Source organism: Sturnira hondurensis, unplaced genomic scaffold (assembly GCF_014824575.4).
Source record: "Sturnira hondurensis isolate 20B ecotype Veracruz unplaced genomic scaffold, ASM1482457v3 Scaffold0022017, whole genome shotgun sequence".
NCBI lineage: Eukaryota > Metazoa > Chordata > Mammalia > Chiroptera > Phyllostomidae > Sturnira > Sturnira hondurensis.
The window spans coordinates 8,636,640-8,650,814 of record NW_028094648.1 but is presented as its reverse complement, the minus strand read 5'-3'; the positions used below and the strand labels follow the sequence as shown (position 1 = coordinate 8,650,814).

At 42.9% G+C, this 14,175-nt stretch overlaps 1 protein-coding gene and 1 pseudogene across 3 annotated transcripts in view; both read right to left on the bottom strand.

Moving 5' to 3' along the window:
- The window catches only part of TEC (tec protein tyrosine kinase), a 113,429-nt gene that overhangs the window by 58,113 nt on the left and 41,141 nt on the right, over positions 1–14,175 (bottom strand). The gene's annotated exons all lie outside the window — the stretch shown is intronic.
- LOC118978578 (nucleolar protein of 40 kDa-like) lies at positions 4,557–5,422 on the bottom strand (annotated as a pseudogene).

Sequence of the window (14,175 nt, the reverse complement as noted above, 5' to 3'; positions counted from 1 at the left end):
TGACACTTAATTAGTTGTGAACCACTGAGTTCATTAAATTCCCTAAGCCTTGGGTTTTTCTGAAAATAAGATAGTAAAACTTGCCTCAGAAGGTGAGCGTAGTGAGTACTAAATATGTGGTAGAAGCTCAACAAATATTCTGTCCTTTTCTCTCTTATGCTAACATGTGAATGCGCCCTTGCGGTTGGACAGTATCCAGCACGTCCAACAAAGCAGCCTTCAGGAGGCTCGCTTCACCGGTCCTCCCTGCCACTGGGCTCAGCTCCTGCAAGGACATACATCGTGTGCGCCCTTTTCCAGCTCCGCTGTCAATGGCACAATGGTGACTGCCAATCGGCCCTGGTGGGAGTGCTTACATCTCGGAAATTGGCAAATGCTATAAATCAGGACTTCTCCCTCCACTCTCAGTTACTTAGTATTTACTACCGCACCCCTGTCCCTTTCATTCAAAACATCAAACACACATGGCCCTGGCCAGTGTGGGTCAGTTGGCTGGAGTGTTCTCCTGAACAGCGAAAGGCTGGGGGTTCGGTTCCGAGGCAGGGCACATACAGGAGGCAACTGATCAATGTTTCTCTCTCACATCCATGTTTCTTTCTTTCTCTTCTCTCTCTTTTGCTGGTTCTCATACGTGCTCACCCCTCCCTCCCTCCCTCACCCTGCTAAATCAGTGAGCATGTCCTTGGGTGAGGATTAAAAAAAAATCAAATAAAGATGAAGTTTGTCCCAGACAGGTTTTACCACCTAATCAAAGACAGTGAGTATACATGTGCGTGCATGTGTGTGTGTGTGTGTGTGTGTGTGTTTAAAGAAATCGACTACATGAAAAGATCCTCAGTGTTACTAGGCATTCAGGAAACTCATATCGGAAACACAAGGAGATGCCTGTTCTGACAAACTAGGATGGCCACAATAAACAAGAAACAATAACAAGTGTCTTAAGGAGCATGTGGAGAAATTGGAATCCTCATACACCCCTGGTGGGAATGAAGAATGTCACAGCCCCTTCGGAAAACAGTCTAGCAGTTTCTCAAAATGTTAAACATGACTCAGCAAGAGAAATGTAAATACATGCCCACGCATTAATTTGTACATGAATATTCACAACAGTTCTGAATACAGCCAAAAGGTGGAAACAACCCAACTATCCAACAACAGATGAAATAAGAAACAAAATGTGGTATGTTCCCATACTGGAATATTGTTTAGTTATAAAAAGGAATGAAGTACTGATGAATGCTATAACATGAATGAACCTTGAAAACATTATGCTGAGTGGAAGAAGCCAGTCCACAAAGGGGGACATTTCATAGATTCTGTTTACGTGAACTATCCATAATAGGCAAATCCAGAGACAGGAAGCGGATTAGTGTTGGCAGGGGCTGAGAGGATGGGGGAATGAGGGCTGACTGCTTAGTGAGCACGAGGTTTCTTTTTTAAAATTTCTGAAAAATACCCATTACTTTTCTGTCTTGGCCTTCCTTGTACAGTCTGTAGGACACTATGTCTATTCCTGCACACTGGCAGCTCGGTTTCCAGCTGCTTTTTGTTTGACTTGAGGGATGACCAAAGCTATCACAGTTTTTCAAGTGCTAATGACATAATTTTGTGCCACCTGGATTTATATGATCAAATATTTCCTAACTTTTCAGATGAGTTCTAGATAGTGACAATCAAATCAGCATTAGTGGTGGGTGACTAACTACTTTGAAGATGCAAAATGTCTTTACCCCTATTTTCTAATCAGATTTTTACAACTGTGTGAAATAGGTAAGGGACACGCTACATGTGGAAGTACAGGACGTTTCGTGTAAAGTTTGGTCATTAAAAATCACAGAACAGAAACTATCAGCAAAAAACCTAATTAAACCCCCTTCTAAACAACAATGAAACAGAAAACATTCCTACTGGTGTTCCAGTGTCTCCATCCAGGAAAGGGAAGCCACATGTTGACCCTGACATGCTGAGAAAGCTTCATTTAAGCTTTTTGTGTGTGATCTTTTTGAGTCTTAGCACTAAGAAAATTTTATTGCCAATGGAACCAATGGACTATCTCAATGTATGAAAAATAACTTACTTTTACATTTAAAAGACACTTTAATAAATTTATAAATTTATTATAAAATTAGGGAAACTATGAATTCTAAGTTAGTGATTTCTTTTTGCCCCAATCACTTTATTTTTTATTTTAAGATAAAATAAAAAATAAAGTTAAAAAATAACTTTATTTTTTAAAGTTATTTAATTTCTGTTCACCCATTTCTTCCAACCCAAAGACCCGCCTCTGGCAACCAATCAATTTTCTGTATCTGTAAACTTGTTTTCTTTTTAAAGATTACACATATAAGACAGATCATCTGGCATTTGTCTTTCTCTGACAGATTTATTTCCTTGAGCATAATGCCTTCGAGGCCTATCTATGTTGTCATAAATAGCAAGCTCACATTCATTGTTATGGTTGAACAATATTCCATGATATATATCACATCTTCTTTGCCCATTCATCCATTGGTGGACACTTAGGTTGGTTCCATATCTTGGTTATTAGAAACATTGCTATAATGAGTACCAATATAAGGGGGAGGTGGGGAAACAGGATTTACTTCTTTATTAAAAATTGTATATTTATTTTAACATGTTTAAACTTCAGGCACTTTCGAAGTGCTCTCCATTTGATGCAATACACCGAACAATACTTTTTTCCACTGCTCAAAATAGTTTTTGAACTCGTTGATTTTGATGCCTGTTAGTGCTTCTGCCACTTTTTGTTTCATCTCTTCCCCATCAGCCAAATGTTTCCATTTGGGAACTCTTTACATCCCAGAACACAAAACAAAACAAAAAGTAGCTCAGGGTGAGATCAGGAGAACAGGGAAGGTGGGGCACGGGGGTCATGCGTTTTTGGTTAAAAACTGCTGGACACTCAGTGTGGTGTGGACAGGTGCCCTCATAAATCACCCATCGTGAAATGGGCAAACATGTTGAAAGAGTCTTTGGAAACATTCACTGTAGCCAAATGCGGCCCTCTCACAACAAAGCCAGCTGGTATACCAATCAATACAGACGAGCTCCGAACACACTCACCTAGCAGGGGAAGCCTGTACTACAAGGGGCCCACCCTCCAAAAAATAATTCCAGGTATTTGGGATCACCCCTGGTATACACAACGGGGTTGCATATATCTTTTCAAGTTAATGATATTATTTTCTTCAAATAAATATAAGAAATGGAATTGCTGGATCACATGGTAGTTCTATTTTTTAAATGATTTTAATTGAACTTATTGGGGCGACACTGGTTCACAAAACCATACAGCTTTCAACTTACAAGGCACAACTTAATAAAATCTTATGTGCACACTGCATCATGCACCTATCACCCCACGTAAAGTCTCTTTTCATCTCCATCTCCCCTGCTTTGCCCACCTCCACCAACCCCCAACCCCCTGTCCCTCTGGCTGCCACCACACTCTTGTCTGTGTCTGTGCCACATATACATCTTTTGGCTACTCCCTCCATCTCTTTTTCCCATCCAGTTCTCCAACCCCCAATCCCCTCTGACAGTTGTCAGTCTGTTCCATGCATCCATGCTTCTGATTCTATTTTGTTCATCAGTTTATTTTGTTCATTAGAGTCCACATACGAGTAAATCAGATGGTATTTGTCTTTCTCTGACAGGCTTATTTCACTCAGCATAATAATCTCCAGGCCCATCCATGCTGCTGCAAAAGGTACATTTTCCTTTTTATGGCTGCATAGTACTCCATTGAGCAAATGTACCATAGCTTTTTTTTTTTTTAAGTTTGAAACCAAATACACTTTCACTTAGTGCCAGGAATTTAAGCAGAAACCTGAACTGGAACCAATTGACTCATACAGTAAACAAAATAAAGCAATGATCTTGACTTGAGCTGTCTGGTTCAATGATCTAGCAGAACATCACACACAAGCTCAGTCCCTGTGAACAATGGTTTTCTGGCTGCGACCACCAACTATCACTTCTAGAATGGTAAAGTCATTGTTAGGGAAACAAAAACACGAGGACCACTTCTTATTGTATTATTCTCAGACTGCCGGTCTCCCACCGGCCCCAGTGCTGACTGAGTGCAGCAGAGATCACCCACTAATCAGCCCAGGGCAAACCAGCAGGGAGGGGCCAATCGCTCTGTTCTCAAACTACAGCCAGGCTCACCTCCACAGCAATAACTGTGGCTCTAGCCTGGACTCCCGAGCAGGAATCAGGCTCTGGCCATGGCAGCTGGAGAGGGTAATAGGACCCCCTGCTGAATAAAAGAAGTCGGGTGAATGGATGGGTGAGCTGCAGGGGTCATTTGCAAAAGGAACAGAAGTGACAAGGAAACAACTCATTCAGGCAGAGGCTTCTGACATGTAACTCCCAAAGCTGCCTGCTGCTTGAGGGGAAGCCATCTCCTATGGGAAGGAAGTCGTGGGTGGGAGGCTGTATTCTCACTATTGGGCCTTTTAGGAGACGGGGCTGCAAGGTGCAAGGCTCCTGGCTCCTTTTTCTCTCAACCGGCCCCTCTGCTCTTTGCACTCTCACTCCTTGTGCTGCTTCTTGGGTTTCTTCTTTTTCTTACTCTTTGCTGCCTTGCTGCCCTTTGGTGTGTGCCTTGTCCTCTTGCCTGTATCTCTCTCAGAGTCTGAGCTGTCAGAGTCAGATGACTTCCTGTCTCTATTTCTTTTTCTCATCTTTCCTTTCTTTCTTTTTCTAGAGTTCTTTGTGTGATCTGGCTCCTCACACTCAGCTGATTTTGCCTCTTCCTTCTCCTCATCTTCATCAGTTATCAGAGAGTATTTGGTTCCCCCTGGCTACATGACACAGTCCTCTGCAAGTGACCTTTACAGCCACACTGCTTGCAGGTAGAGTTCAGGACAGCCTCGAGGGTGATCTTCTGTCCAGTGTAATCTTGGAAGGACCACCTCCACCTCTCTTCTTGCTCCATGATAACGTTGCTGGGGTCAAGGTCTTTCCCAGTCCTTTGGTTGACAACTTTCAAGGAGACGGATACTTTTATTTTATCATTTTTTCATCTCTTGGCCAATAAGCTTCACTCATTCTTTGTCTCCAACATCTACTATCTCAGAGGGCTTAGCCACTCATCAGGATGACATGTCAGTTTGACGGACCAGGCCTTGCTTCTGACAGCCTGGGATTTTGATAATGGCCCCACAGACTGTCATCATAGCAACCTCTCCTTGGGAAATAGTGTAAAGAGCAGGCAAGCTCTCCATGGCCTCGGGTCTTCCTGAATTCATCCTTAACATTCTATGGCTCCCTCATATGTCTTCTGGTGAAGCTAATTCAAGTCTCTGGGCATCAGGTCCAGGTCTCCCCACTGCAGCATTGTGCTAAATGCCAAAACCCAGCCAGCACGCTTCCACCCACCCCACCACCCCACAGCCTTTTTACCCACTCATCTACTGCTGGGCACTCGGGCTGTTTCCAGATCTTGGCTATCGTAAATAATGCTGCAGTGAACACAGGGGTGCACATATGCTTCCAAGTTAGTGTTTTGGGTTTTTTCAGGTATATTCCCAGAAATGGGATCACTGGGTCATAAGGCAGTTTACCTTTTTAATTTTTTGAGGAAACTCCATAATGTGTTTCACAGTGGCTGCACCAGCCTGCTTTCCCACCAACAATGTATAAGGGGTCCCTTTTCTCCACATCCTCTTCAATGTTTGTTGTTTGTTAACTTATTGATGATAGCCATTCCGGCAGGTATGAGGTGATACAAATGCTCGTTAAGTCTGAAGTTGTCCAAGAAGCTCCTTGCACTATCTTCACTTTTTTAAAATTCTCTTTTCTTTTTGTTGTTCTGACTGAGTGTTTTCTAAGCAGACTTTCTTAATTCCAAATTGCTGATTTGATTCTCAGCTTCATCTACTCTATTGATCCCCTGTAAAATACTCATTTCAGTTAGTGTTTCCTTCGTTTCCGACTGGTCCTTTTTCATGCTGTTGAGGTTCTCACTAAGTTCATTGAGCATCCTTATAACCAGTGTTTCGAACTCTGCATCTAGTAGATTGCTTGTCTCCACTTTGTTTAGTTCTTTTTCTGGAGTTTTATGCTCTTTCCTTTGGGACATGTTTGTTTGTCTCCTTGTTTTGGCAGCCTCCCTGAGTTTGTATCTATGCATTAGGTAGAGCTGCTCTGACTCCGTGTCTTGGAGGAGTGGCCTAATGCAGCAGGTGTTTCGTAGGGTCCAATGGCACAGCCTCCCTGATAACCCAAGCTGGGCGATCCAGTGCAAAAACTCCATGAAGGCGGTATACACCCTCCTCTTGTAGTTGAGCCTTGATTGCTGCTGGGAGGGACATCAGTGGGAGGGATTTACCCCCATGCCAATCAGTGGTAAGCACTGGCTGCAACTACCAAACACCGACCTCCAGCCACTGTGGACAGTCAACTGTGTAAGAGTCCACCCCACAGAGTAGGTCTTACCCTGTGAGACACTGGTGCCCACCGAGTCTGCCCCTTGAGTGTTTTGCCTGTGGAGATGGTTGGGTGGTCGTGCTCCAATGTGGTCTGAAGCTGTCCAGAAGTTACAGGGACTTCTTTTCCTGGGTCTGGCCCCCTCGGCTGGGGTGCCTGGTATTAGTCCCATGGGGCCTGGCGTGGGCCTGGGAGCCCTCACTCCTCGGGGGGGGGGGGGGCTTCTGCTGCTAAGATACCCCTCCCAATTTGTATCCACCATACATGGGTGTGGGACCAGCCTGTTCCGTGTCTCTGCCCCTCCTGACAGTCTCAATGTGATTTCTTTAATTTCCTAGTTGTAGGAGTTCCATTCAGGCAGATTTCAGGTGTTTCTGAATCGCAGTTGTTCTACAGTTTGGTTGTAATTTTGATGTGGTTGTGGGAGGAGGCAATTACCACGTTCACCTGTCATCATCTTGCCTGGAAGTTACCACTTACCTCTGGAAAGGAAGGTTTGTAAAAACATAAACCAATTATAAATGTGCTTGGTTTTTAGCTGTTTTACAGTGGAGATGCTTGGGAGTATTTCACTGGCAAAATTTGTAGCTATTGTCAGATATTAAAATAAACTAAATCTTATACGTGCTCTGCAGAGATAGGTCCAGGTTTTGAATGACCTGAAACCTATACACTTTGAGGAGAAGGTTCTCTTTTTTTAAGTGCAAAATTATGAAACAAAGTTACCTTAGAAGGGCTATGGAATTGAAAGGTTCTAACCCTTAACATTTCTTCAATGGGATTCAAGGCAGATTCACCTTTGGTGTTACAAAAAATGTAAAATTGGGATAACACCACATTTATCACAACCGCCACCCTGTCATGTACCCCATAGATCAACATCCAGAGAAAACCATCCCTATCAGACAGTCCACAACCAGGGTTCCACCAACACAGGCTCAGAGATGCTGAGAACGCTCCATCACCCACCTGCTGGGTAGGCATCTCCTTATACAGCTACCACAGTGTAACATCACAAGCAACAGTGACCAACTTCAAGAGTCAGTCGAGTCCCCTGGGATTAGTGACCTCCTAGGAGAATGAAACAGTTGTGCTTACTGCAAATCATTTCTCCATCTGAGAAAAGACAGACACAAGGACAGAAACTCTGAAATGCATCACACAGAAACGACAAAAGTGGGTGATCATACAACCTACCCAGAATAATAGCCCCTGATGCTTACGACATACTTACTACATGCCAGGCACTACTCTGCTCACTTCGTGTCCATCTACTTCTCACGGAAACCTCTGAGGGGAATAATATTATTTGCCCCAGCTGAAAAATGAGGCACAGGGAGATCAAGTGACCCGTCCCAGGTCACAGCTAGTAATCAACAAATTTGGGATTTGAACCCAGGTAATCAGGCTCCAGAACGCAGTCTGCTCTCCTAACTCACAGAAACTCTATTAATTCAGAGACAGGCCTTAGACCACAACTGAAGTTCCTATAAGGAAGAAGGAACAGGAAGCTGGTAAGCCGTTTCCACAACCTCAGGATAAACATTATCTCAGCCGGTGGATGTTGGTGCTGTTTCCTACAGCTATCCTTAACACCCGTCCTTAGAAAGTGATTGTGATTTCTGAAAATAAGATAATGGCCCTGTCTTTTTTTTAAAAAAATTGAATTACATATTTGATCTTCGGCATCAAACTACTCATCTTTCTACAAGAAAATTCAAATCTCTACCATTTGTTTTGATATTGTACGATGATCAATCCTACTCAGGGCTGAGTTCATCTAAAAATCAGCTTAGTTTACTATTTTAAAGTGTCAAACCAATTTACTGATATGTTGGGGTAGATTTACAGGGGTCTTTTTCAACTGTGACCTTGTTCTCTGCTGTTGGGATAGACAGTAATAAATGTAATAAATGAATATAATAAGTCTTCTTTGAGTTACTTGTGAGTTTTCTCTGTGTCAAATCATTGAAAGCATTTATGAAATAAATTTTTGTTCATGTTACTTAACCAAACCCACTTTGAAGTTCTTAAGACTTTCAAAGTAAGTATAACCCTTTTCAACTTCTTTCATATATGCATTCAGAGAAAAATTTTCCTTCTGTGGGTCTGTTTTCTGCACAACTCTAATTTATTGAAATGCACGGGGCTCCCACCGCCTCACAAGGGTACAGTGAGGAGAAAACAGCACAAATTAAAAACTGTTGAGGGATGCTTCTTTTAAAGCCAAAGAAGGGGAGGAGGAAGGAAACGTGTCTTGAGGTGGTCAGTGAAGTTACTATTTAAGGAAGTCCCCTTTGTGGGAAGTAGCACAGTGTGGTTTAACAGCACACTAGCCAAAAAGATAAAACATTTTGTTTCACCTACTCAAATGGCATGTATTTCACTTCAGAGAAGAAGCCTTGGTTGTCCCTCAATTTCTTCGCTTATAAAATACATGGTGGACAAATGTGTTGGTCATCTACTTTACAGAGATGCTGAAGAGAACAGAGCATGGCAAGTGTGTACACAAAGCCCCTGTATGCGCTACTTCTGTGAATCTATGGTATGGAAAATTCAAGAACAGAAGGAAGCCCTGAAATCCTGTAGGTATAACCACCCCTGTTACACCTAGAAACTGAAGGGCCGGTGGAGTTAGAGTGTAAAGCAATACAGAAATGCACGCACGAGTGCAAACAGCAGTGGCATGTAAGGACAAGGACAGCGGGTCCCCAGAGGCCCCCTCACAGGAGAGTAGAAGCAGCAAACGAGAGTCTGCGATTCTGAACCCATAAAATACTCACTGCTCGGTCAGACTGCAGACTCAGCAAAGCCAGAATCACCTGTCTTTCCACTCCTCCACCCAACATGCTCACTACATCTCTGTGGTACAAACGACAAATGAGCTAAAACAAATGAGCTGAGTCCTACTTAACAAACAAAAGTGTTTAGACTCTCTTCCATCAGGAAATACAAGTAAAGATAAAGATATATACATACAGATACACATACATACATATATAATATATGTATTCCTGTAAAAGGAGCAAAATCTCACTAGCAAGGACTTACACCTGTCCATGTTGCTTTTTGCAGTGGCAAAAAAATAAAAAATTAATCACACATACCTATGTGATTGCTCAGAATAAAGATAAAATGGCAAAAAGTTTTCTCATATAACTAGGATGGTGGGGAAAGAAATTCCTTTTCCATGACATATTAAAAATCACTAGAGATTTCAATTAAGTCTCTTACATAACTTTACTTAACAAACAACTTATATTACATATATTTCATGCAGTTTTTCATTTCAGGTGCTAACCAATGTGAAGTCACGCAAATATTAGAGACAGTTCTCTAAGATTAAAATTAAAAAGGGTAAATGAAGAGCCTTGGTAAAAAAATAAAAAGACAATACCAATGTTTTTTACATCTCTAATGGTTCTCATCAAACTTAAATGTTTCTCTTGGAAGCACAGTATACTCATAAAGACTAATAATAACAGGCATTCTCCAAAGTCCTCAGAAAGAACTGCTGAGTAACCCCGGGGCCCCTGCGCCCCCTTCCACGGCCACTTCTCCACAGGCCCCTGACCAGCATCTACCCTCGGCGAAGAGAACGCCCCAAACAGCTTTAGAAACAACTCGAAATGGAGTTTCGCTTTCTCAAACTGCACTGTGACTTCTTCTGACAGTTCCTACCTTGAATTGTTTATAAGAACATCCACATAATAGTTTGGGGGAGAGATTAATACTAATAAATACCAAATACAAACACAGTTGTATTTCTAAGCTTGAGTAATGCAGCTCCTCAAAAAGAAAATAATATAGTAAAATGGAACAAAATTGAATGGGAAATCACTATCACAAGGTCTCTTCTTGCTTCCTCAAATACCAACTGATCAACACCAACCAAAACCATCAGAGAACTTAGTAAGTGCAAGGTATACTGTGATAGGTTTAGATGATGAGGCAACAAACTCGGGCCTCGAGATCATTATAGTTGGTGAGAAAAAAAGGCGACAATAAGAACACAGATAAATTTAACAGTAACTCCCAAGGGGCAAGGCACTTACAACCAGAGAGAAGGGAAAGGTCTCCCACTTAAGAAGACTTGAGATGGGACATGGGGAAATGGAGGAGAGAGAGAGAACTGCTAGTCACAGCAAGGCGAAGCTTCAAAGGCAGAAAGTGGGGACTTCCGCCAAGATGGAGGCATAGGTGGAAACACTGTGCCTTCTCCCACAACCAAGTTTGAATAAATACAACAAAGGTTTGGAGAAACAAAGACACAACCAAAGGACAGAAAATTGAATTATACAGAAGTCCAACTACATCTAACCGTTCAACGGGACGGTAAGAGGGGCGGAGCCAGCAGCGAGCAGGGTCGGGCAGGACAGGGCCCCCGACCCAGGCGCGCAGGCAGACGGGAACCAGTTGGGGTGCGGGGCAGACCGCAGGCGCATATTCGCGCACAGTGAGACAGACCACGCAGGCCCCAGGGGGCGAGGGCTGACGGCGGTGGCACACTCTCATGCAGTGGGACGAAACGCATGGGCCCAGTGATGGCAGCAACTGCGGCACCGGTGAGGGCCATGGCGGCAGGCGGCGGACAGGATGCCATAGTCCCTCTTTGACCCCACCCCCACCTGCAGCGTCACAACCCAGCGACTTAGTTGCCTTGCAAGACCAGTGAGAGCCATTGTCCCTCTTTGACCCCGCCCCCACATACAACGTCACAACCCAGCGACTGAGTTGCCCTGTTCTAGTGAACACTTTAGGGCTCTGATCCTGCTATGGAACAAGCATGAACAACCCGAAAGATGGCACAAGAAGAACTCAAAGTCCCAGAGCCAATAATTCTAAGGGACCGAGAAATTGCCAGCCTCTCAGAAGCACAATTCAGGACACTATTTATCAGGATGCTCACAGAACTGGTAGATTATAGTCACAAATTAGAGGAACATATGAAGGCTAAACTAATTGAAATGAAGGGAGATGCACAGGAAACCAATAGTGATGGAAAGGAAACGGGGACACAAATCAATGGAATGGACCAGAAGGAAGAACAAAACATCCCACCAGAAAGGAATGAAGAAATGAGAATTCAAAAAAATGAGGAGAGGCTTAGGAACCTCCAGGACATCTTTAAACGTTCCAACATCCGGATTATAGGGGTACCAGAAGGGGGAAAGAAACAGCCACGAGTGGAAAACGTATTTGAACAAATAATAAAGGAGAACTTCCCCAGTCTGGCAAAGGAAATAGACTTCCAGGAAATCCAGGAAGCTCAGAGAGTGCCAAAGAAGTTGGACCCAAGAAGGAACACACCAAGGCACATCATAATTACATTAGCCAAGACCAAAATGAAGGAGAGAATCCTAGAAGCAGCAAGGGATAAGGGGACAGTCACCTACAAAGGAGTACCCATCAGACTGTCAGCGGATTTCTCAAAAGAGACCTTACAGGCAAGAAGGGGCTGGAAAGAAGTATTCCAAGTCATGAAATCCAAAGACCTACAGCCAAGATTGCTTTATCCAGCAAAACTTTCATTTAGAATGGAAGGACAGATAAAGTGCTTCTCAGATAAGGTCAAGTTCAAGGAGTTCATCATCACCAAGCCCTTATTATATGAAATGCTAAAGGGACTTATATAAGAAAAAGAAGATGAAAAATATGAACAGTGAAAGGACAGCAAACACACAGTTATTAACAACCACACCTAAAACAAAAGCAAACCAAGAGGACAGCTAGATCAGGAGTGGAACCATAGAAATGAAGAACACATGGAGGGTTAGAAACAGGGGGATGGGAGGGGGAGAAGGGGGGAGAAGGCACAGAAAATAGCATAGATGGTAGGTAGAAAATAGATGGGGGGAGGGCGAGAATAGTGGGGGAAATATAGAATCCAAAGAACTTGAGACACGTGGTTATAAACTAAGGGGGGGGAGAATGGTGGGGGAGGGAGGGTGCGGGGGGAGGGGATTGAAGGGGGGGAATAGAACAACTGTAATGGTATAATCAATAAAATATATTAAAAAAAAAAACAAAGGCAGAAAGTGACACGTATTTTTAAGCAAAGGGGTCTGAACAGTCGCTAGAAGGTGTCCATTCCATGAACCGCTGTATTATTTAAGGTCTCTAAGTGCCCTCACCCTCTTGGGCCACCCAACCATGTCCTTTCCAGGACGAAGGCAGTGCGATCAGAGGCTGATGCAGAGACATTCGGGTCAGAGTTTCGGTCCAGGTTCAGCCACCCGCCAGTTTACCGGGTGCCCTGGAGCAAGTAATTTCCTTATGCTCATTTCCTAGAAGGGAAACATTTTGGGGTCATTCTTTAAAGTTCCTTCAAGCTCTAAAATTCTGATTCCTTTTTTATTACTATAAAAGTCAACCACCCCTCATATGGGTAATTGTCAGTTATGCACATCAATACAGGTCTAGAAGAGAACAGTCTCACCAGCACGCCAAGCCCCCTTTCACCCCAGGGCCTCTGCGTGGGAAGGGCTTTCTCTGCCCAGCACTGCTCACACACCAACCCTCCGCTCAGTGGAGGGCCTCCCCAAACCCTCCCGACCTCCACCGCCCCAATCCATGTAGCCAGTGCTCCTCCACTCATATAATTTGGTCTCTTTTTTAACTCTCCCTTAAGAAAAAGCTATCCTATCTATCTTCATCAACAATCACTGAATAGAAAACAATTACAGAAGTCACTTCAAAGATTTCTGAGAATCCCCAGCCTAGGAGGTCATGATGCAATACAGAGAAATAAAACACAGGTTACAAAAGTCATTATGTCAGATAGAGTTATTTGTTTTTAAATTGCAACAAGTTATAAACACTTCAAAATTAAGACACATTTCTTTCAAGATTGGCAGGTGGGAAAAGAGAGGTAAAGTGAGACACTATTTTTATTTCAATTATAATGCCATTTCCCAAACATTCTGGAAATTGTTCTTTTCATAATTGCCTTTCAGTGCCTATGGCACTGTCTTTTGAATATATTCAGTGGAAAACTTGCTAAATAAAACTCTGAAGGAAATTTGACTTTGATACACTAAAAATTGCTAAGAGCTAAATCTTATGAATAAAATAAACTAGTTAATATCATGTTTGAGCAAAACACTGATCTTTCTTACAGCCTTTCTCTCCTCCTCATAATACAAATAATCTATGAATAAACCACAACTATCATAGACAGATCCTAGAGCGTTTTTCAAAATCTAGATCCTTTTATTATTTCCACTTTTTAAAAAATTTATCTTTACACGGAAAGGGAAGGAGAGAGGGAGAGAAATATCAACATATGGTTGCCTCTCGTGTGTCCCCTGCCGGAACTGGCCTGCAGCCCAGGCATGTGCCCTGACTGGGAATCGAACTGCAATCCTTTGGTTTTCAGGCCCATGCTCAATCCACTGAGCTACACCAGTCAGGGCTATTATTTCTGCTTTTAATTAGAGCATAAGGACCAAGGCTTTAATTGAGCTCCCTCTTCATTTACTAGTAATGACTGACACTGTACTGTTCCTAGATATTTTACATGCCCAACAACTGTTTTACACAGAAGAATAAGAAGTTAAGACTGAAGCAAAACTAGAGATTGGGAAAGAGGAATAAGTGACTTTTATTCATTGTAGTGGACCAGGCTAAAACACTTTCTTTGCTGGGAAATACAGTCATCCTAATGACTGTATTAGGATGTATCTTGTGAGATACATCAAATGACCGTATTTGACTGTA